This window comes from Podarcis tiliguerta, assembly GCF_965153285.1.
Source record: "Podarcis tiliguerta genome assembly, chromosome: 4".
Taxonomy (NCBI): Eukaryota; Metazoa; Chordata; class Lepidosauria; order Squamata; family Lacertidae; genus Podarcis; species Podarcis tiliguerta.
The window spans coordinates 87,389,440-87,395,439 of NC_139537.1; the positions used below are offsets into that span (position 1 = coordinate 87,389,440).

At 39.9% G+C, this 6,000-nt stretch overlaps 1 long non-coding RNA gene across 1 annotated transcript in view; it reads left to right on the forward strand.

Annotated features, from left to right (window-relative positions):
- The window catches only part of LOC310676372, a 35,485-nt gene extending 31,767 nt beyond the window's left edge, over nucleotides 1–3,718 (forward strand). The window contains exon 4 of the long non-coding RNA XR_014510503.1: nucleotides 3,512–3,718. This is a non-coding gene — a long non-coding RNA (uncharacterized lncRNA). The remainder of the gene's footprint in view (nucleotides 1–3,511) is intronic.
- The last annotated feature ends 2,282 nt before the right edge of the window (nucleotides 3,719–6,000 follow it).

The window sequence follows — 6,000 nt, forward strand, 5'->3', positions numbered from 1 at the left end:
GGTGGGGAGAGAAGCTAATGTTAAATTGTGTGGTATTTATCTTCATTCTGGACACTGATTTGGATGCTGTTTAAGAGCCTCAGGGGGCTTTATCCTGTCTGTTAGCTTCTGTTGCGAGACTTGGTGTGCACTGAAATAGCAGCCAAAGGGAAGTGCTTTAACCTAAGCTACTCTGTCTCCTTTTACCTTGCCTTTTTAGGTTGGCTGGTGGCTGAATACCCATTCTAAGAAAAAAATATTTCCCGTTGCTGAGGTTTCTGCTTTGTCCTGCAAAAAATGTTCCTGTCTCAATTTAAGTGAAGTGTGTTTGATTTTATTTGTTATTTTTAAAGAACATGAAAAATGAAGCAAGCAGAACTGCTACTGGACTCAACTCAAAGTTCTGGTTTTAAATAACTTTCAAAGGTTAGGGCAGAAGTGGGGAACTTTTTCCAGTCAGAGGCCCACATTCTAATTTGGGTCGTAATTTCAGTGCTGCATGCCAGGAGAGGTCAGGACCAAAGACAGTGATGGGCAAGGCCATTCACACTGATCCATTCATCCATCCCATTCATATTCAGCACATTTTTTCATGTACACACCCATCCATCCATCCATCCATCCATCAGCCACTCTCCTCTTTCACTTTCCCCCAGCCGCTCTCATTTCTGAGCATTTTCTTACTTGCTGTTCACTACCTTTGCTCCCCAATACGAGTGGCGGTCCTTCGGGTATTGCAGTCCTGAGCCATTTAAGACTTTAGAGGTCAAAACCAGCACTTTGAATTGGGCCCGGAAACTACTTGGTAGCCAGTGCAGTCGGACCAGGATCGGTGTAATATTCTCAGACCATCTTGCCCTAGTGAGCAACCTGGCCACTGAATTCTCCACTAGCTGAAGTTTCTGAACCGTCTTCAGAGGCAGTCCCACGTATAACCCATCATCACAGTAATCTAACCTTGAGGTTATCAGAGCATAGATGACAGAAGTTAGGCTATCCCTGCCCAGATAAGGGCACAGCTGGGCCAGCAGCCAAAGCTGATGGAAGGCACTCCAGTGACAGCAAAGGATCCAGGATTATCCCCAAGCTACGAACCTGCTCCGTCAGAGGAAGTGGAACCCCACCAAGAGCAGGCAACCTCCCAGCTATCTAGTCTAGGGAACCACCCACGATCAGTGCCTCAATCTAATGTGGATTGCGTTTCAGTTTGTTGGCTCTCATCCAGTCCATTATCGAGGCAAGATGCCGATCCAGCTTTTCTACTGCCTCACCTAAAGGAGAAGGAGAGCTGAGTGTCATCAGAATATGCTGAGTTCCCCTGCTTAAATCAGCCAGGCTTTCAAGTGCTTAACTTTGGCTAAATCACATCCTCACACACAGTACTGAAGATAATTCACAGGAAGTTGTCAGAACCCTCTGGAGGGGAAAAAAAAGTTTAACCTACAGGGGTAGAGGAAAGTTGAGAAGCTTTATACGAACCAAGACAAATCTGTCATGCATAGAAAGGTTGAAGCAACTGTATTCTCTTTATCTGATATCATCATTATATTTCACTGCATCTTCATCCCCCCCCCCCCCGAGTTCCTCTAGAGACACAATTATGTAGGGAAGAGTGACATACAGATCAAAAAGCAATGCTTAAAGTACCTCATCTGCCACAAGGTATGGGTCACACACATGCGCTTCTGAGAAATAGTTAAAAGTATTCTGCATTGCCTTGTAACACTCTGCCTGCGGGAAGCTAATTAGAAGAGTTACCTTAGAGCTGGACTTTCTTTAAATGCCTCATCAGCAGAATTTCAAGGCTTGTTCCATCACAGTGGAGATAATATATGCAGGTGTTGCTCTTCCTGCACCATAATGTCATGGTTGAATTTCATGGCTGATTCTTATTTCTAAATGTTGTGGTTAAAATATTGATTTTATACTAGGAGTGGGACTTCTTTGACCTTCATGCCAAACAGTGCATACTTTCAGTGTTGACGTCAGTCAGTCAGTCAGTTTTATTGCACATAGCCAAAGGCTGCCGCAATGTACACAGAATTATTTGACAATTAAAAGAAAATATATTGAATTGGTAAAAAAAGACTTAAAACACATATATTCTTAAAACATTATGTACTCTAAACAAAGCTATAAAAGTACCCCAATGTACAAATAAAAACATTAAACAATAAAATTCATAAGCTAAAATCTTCACATGGTCACTAATGTTAAAAACAATATCAATTATTACAGTGTGCAATTTATACTCAGAGTTTGGTGACAAAGATAGAGCATAGCCTGAGGTAGATAGATAGGATCAAATAAATTCATCTCCTTTACAGTTAATGGCTACCTTGGCTATATAATTTGCTCTAATTTTCCTAGCCGCAGTTGCAAAAAGTGCTACCCGCCAGGTCACATACTTATCTGTGTCTGCAAGGAGATATAACATCATATCAAGGGGGTTCTGGCCAGGGGACCCTGTCATTATAGGTACCGAAAATCTTTTTCTTGCATCACTATATAACGGACAGTGCAAGATATAATGCATAAGGTCCTCTACTTCAGAACATCCCCTAATGCAAACACGTTCGTTTTTTGGTATGCCTCTATGAAATAACGTGTTGACGTTATTTCAGGACCATGATCTTAGTCCACCAATGTGATGTTCCACAAATGCTAAAAGTCCCTCCAGGTCTTCCCCTACCTGACTGGAAAGTGGACAAAAAACTACTTATGAAAGTCTTCCTTATTAATTTGTCCTGATAACCTGGAAATAATATCATTGCTGGGTTGGGGGAAAGAATCCTCTTTTATTGTAGCATCTAAGCAGTTTTCCGATTGTAATACAAAATAGTTGTATTGAAGAAATAAGTAATGTACGTGTAGCTTGGGGTAAGGTGTGAAAGTGGCTGATATGAGTCTCAGGTGACAAAGCAGGTTTAGTCTCAGACCTTCTGTCTCCCCCTTGCATTTCCACATTCTACTTCTGCAGAAGCAATGTTGAAATGCATGTGCAAATTCTAGTGCTGTTTTTGCACATACTGAACATGCAAGCAAGCATGTATATTTGAACGCACAAACATATATTTGAACCACAAACTGTGTCAATATGTCTTTCCATATGCGATTATCATTTTATAACCATATTTATATAATCAGCTAGGTGATTTTTAAAAGACATTTGAAGGCAGCACTGTTCAGGGAAGTTTTCACTGTGCAATGTTGTGTTGTGTTTTTACTGTTTTTTGTTGGGAGCTGCCCAGAGTGGCTGTGGCAACCCAGTCAGATGGGCGGCATACATATAAAATAATAATAATAATAATAATAATAATAATAATAATAATAATAATAATAAATTAAAATTTGGAGTTGGCAGTAGGAATAAAAGGAAATGGTAGACATCACCAAAAATGCCCTTGAAAACCTCTTGGCAATATCCTCATATAGGAGTGTGTTGAAATAAGTTGATAGAGAGAATCTTTGCCAATGAAGAAATGGTCATTCCCTTTAAATTTAATAAATTATTTTTTTTCTCTATTGGCAGGAGTAGGAAGCAAAGGACAAGTGTTCTGGGACAATAGCAAGGACAGTTTTTTTGCTTTAGATTTATTAATTGTCCAAAGACCTTCAGATTCCTTACACATATATTTGATTCTGCACAATGAAGCAGAGAACTCCAAAATCAAGAAAATTCACAAACAATGCATTTCGTTATTTAAAAAGAAAGCAGAGATAGAACAAAAATTAAACAAGCAGCACCCTTTAACAATTCGGTAGTTGTCTGCAAATCTTTATAGTTTGGAATGCAAACTTTGCAACCGATTTGTGTCCATATATAGTTTGGAATACAAACTTTGCAACAGACTGGGTACTACTCTAGAGACTTTCCTGCAAATGGCACAAAGGACAAATAAGACTGCTTTTTAACTGCTACACAGACACACAAGATTCATATATAGAATGGCATTAAATCTTCATTCCAAAATATCTGAAGGGAGAACAATGGAGCAAATTAGTATAAACACGTTCCTATATTTTGGGATAAATAACAATGGCAAGTAATGGACACAGCCACCATTAGAAATCAGCCATGGTGACACATCTCCTAAATATGAATCTCCTTTCCTTTTTTTTTTAAAAAAAAAATTATTAAATGTATATATTTTTTTAAAAAAATATTTATTAAATTTATTAATACATTTAATAAATATTTCATTTAATGAATCTCCTTTCCTTTTACAATATCAATTACCTAAAGCTGACATCTACTTTAAAACACAGCACAGCACACACAGAGCCATCCTAATCTCCAGTATGTGATGTTGGTGGGGGGTTAGGACTCTGTGGAGCAGTCCTTCCACCAGACTCCACTAGCAGAGGGGGAGAATGACTCTGCTGATACTCAGGACCCCACTGTGACTGTTGAAAGTATGGAGCATATACAGCCACTGATGGTGTTTTCATCAGCAGTAACCATAGTATGGCTTCAAACTGGGACATTACATGGGCAGGACCAGTGCTGGAACTGCTGGGTCCAAAGTTGGCCTGTTTCCTGGAGACTTCAGTGTTTTGAAGCAACAAGACTATGGACATTTCCTTGGCCCTGGGTAGCACACTTCTCACAGTTAACAATCTTTCAGTCATCGCTCAAAATGATCTGGCCTTCATGGAAAGAATAAATGATGAGCAGCATTGTTTTGCCCCAACTCTGTTGCTCCAATAATTGTTAACGGTGAATGAGGTTTTAATACACTCAGCGGGCTGCTTCATTTCAGTAACTACTGTATTTTTTGCTCTATAAGGCTCACTTTTTCCCTCCTAAAAAGTAAGGGGAAATGTGTGTGCGTCTTATGGAGTGAATGCAGGCTGCACAGCTCTCACAGAAGCCAGAACAGCAAGAGGGATTGTTACTTTCAGTGTGCAGCGATCCCTCTTGCTGTTCTGGCTTCTGAGATTCAGAATATTTTTTTCCTTGTTTTCCTCCTCCAAAAACTAGGTGCGTCTTGTGGTCTGGTGCATCTTATAGAGCGAAAAATACGGTAACTTTAAGTGAATGTTTAAGTGCATTGTAGAAAAAGGACACCAGTCCCCATCTCCTCTTAAGGATGGGCTAATCTGTCAATTTTAGTTTCTCATAGTTTCCAGTTTGGTCCAACCTTTTTTCTTTCGTAAAGCCTGCTCAGGAAATTGCACTTTTTTTTGGTATGCATTTCTCTTAAAATGCACATTTCTTTATACAGTTTTGCTGAGTATACGCACAGGCAATTCCCCCCTCCCCCCGCCACCTTATAGAATGCACTTCTGTATGCATATTAGTGCAAATAAGTATAATAATGAAAACGCTTAATTTAGTGAAGATATGTTTATTAGTGAAAATAAATCTCTATGCATTTTTTCTTTTAAAAAAAACCAACCCTAATATTCATACTTTGGTTGGGGGACTGCAGTGCAAAATTCAGAGAGGTGAATTTCAAAGAAGAGCTGCGTTTCCATTCATTACTGGTTCAGAAAGTGAAAATTTATAAGGCCACATTAAAATATAAACCAAACAAATGACTGCCCCATCTCTGATTGCCTCATTATGACAAGTGCCCAGAATAGAGAATTGTGGATACATCAGCACAAGAGGCATCTGAAGATTGAAAGGCAGATCAGCGGAGTGTCTAATTAACCTCTATTTGCTTTGCCATGTCCTTTAAGGGCAGCTTGGCCTGCCGAAATTGTTAGGTAACAATTTTCATAGAAGGAGGAACTATGGTGATTACACTATGACAATGCAAGGGCTGGTTCAAAAGTTGATGCTCCTACCAGCCAAACTCAGAGCCTTTATGCTTGCTCCCCATTTACCCACAGACTCCCTATTTCCTTCTCTGTAATTTTTTCCATGGGCAGCTGGCTTAGTGGAAGGAGGAGAAGTACGATGGCAGGGAGATCAGCACAAGTGCAGTGGCAGAACCATATCTGTGCTCCTACCACTGCTCCTGCGCCACAAGGACATTCCTGCCACAATGCCCTCCCTGTAAGCACAGCAAC